Raw genomic sequence first — 1,681 nt, forward strand, 5'->3', positions numbered from 1 at the left:
GAGTACTTTTTCTCATTCTATCGAACAAAGAGTAAAACCTAATTATATTGTTCTACTATGCCCCGAGAGAGTAAATTTGGAACGAATCGATGTCAACGTTCACAAGAACCAAAACCGGAACTATATTAGACTACTCAGTTGCGCCCTAACAGTATAACGTTGCAATGAGTACTTTTTCTCATTCTATCGAACAAAGTGTAAAAGCTAATTATATTGTTCAATTATGCCCCGAGAGTTTAAATTCGAACGAATCGATGTCAACGTTCACAAGAACCAAAACCGGAACTATATTAGGCTACTCAGTTGCGCCATAACAGTATAGCTTTGTAATGAGTACTTTTTCTCGTTCTATCGAACAAAGAGTAAAACCTAATTATATTGTTCTATTATGTCCCAAGAGTATAACTTTGCAACGAATCGATGACAACCTTCAAAAGAACCAAAACCGGAAAAACATTAGATTACTCAGTTGCGCCGTAAAAGTATAACATTGCATGGAGTACTTTTTCTCATTCTATCGAACAAAGAGTAAAACCGAATTATATTGTATTATTATGCCCTGAGAGAGTAAATTTGGAACGAATCGCTGTCAACATTCACAAGAACCAAAATCGGAACAACATTAGACTACACAGTTGCGCCCTAACAGTATAACGTTGCAACGAGTACTTTTTCTCATTCTATCGAACAAAGAGTAAAAGCTAATTGTATTTTCAATTATGCCCCGAGAGTCGTAATTTCGACCGAATTGATGTAAACGTTCACAAGAACCAAAACCGGAACAACATTTGGCTGCTCAGTTGCGTCCTAACAGTATAACTTTGCAATGAGTACTTTTTCTCATTCTATCGAACAAAGAGTAAAACCTAATTATATTGTTCTATTATGCCCCGAGAGCGTAAATTTGGAACCAATCGATGTCAACGTTCACAAGAACCAAAACAGGAACAACATTAGACTACTCAGTTGCGCCCTAACATTATAACTTTGCAACGAGTACTTTTTCTCATTCTATTGAACAAAGAGTTAAAATCAAATTATATTGTTCTATTATGCCTCGAGAGTTGTAATTTCGAGCGAATTGATGTCAACGTTCATAAGAACCAAAACCGGAACAACATTAGGCTACTCAGTTGCGCCCTAACAGTATAACTTTTTAATGAATACTTTTTTTCATTCTATCGAACAAAGAGTAAAACCAAATTATGTTGTTCTATTATGTCCCGAGAGTGTAAGTTTGGAAAACGAATCGATGTCAACCTTCACAAGAACCAAAATCGGAACAATATTAGACTACTCAGTTCCGCCCTAACAGTATAATTTTGCAAGGAGTACTTTTTCTAATTCAATCGAACAAAGTGTAAAAGCTAATTATTTTATTCTATTATGCCCCGAGAGTGTAAATTTGGAACGAATCGATATCAACGCTCACAAGAACCAAAACCGGAACAACATTAGACTACTCAGTTGCGCCCTGACAGTATAACTTTGCAATGAGTACTTTTTCTCATTCTATCGAACAAAGAGTAAAACCTAATTATATTGTTCTATTATGGGTGGAATGATAAATCAGTCACAGAACCAAAACCGAACAACAAGTTAGGGCTTGGCTTCAGCCTTCGCCCTTAGTACAGTAGAGTATGGTAAGGGGGCTCTGTGGCCAATATACCTTTCTCATTCT

Source organism: Ananas comosus, linkage group 14 (assembly GCF_001540865.1).
Source record: "Ananas comosus cultivar F153 linkage group 14, ASM154086v1, whole genome shotgun sequence".
Classification (NCBI taxonomy): domain Eukaryota; kingdom Viridiplantae; phylum Streptophyta; class Magnoliopsida; order Poales; family Bromeliaceae; genus Ananas; species Ananas comosus.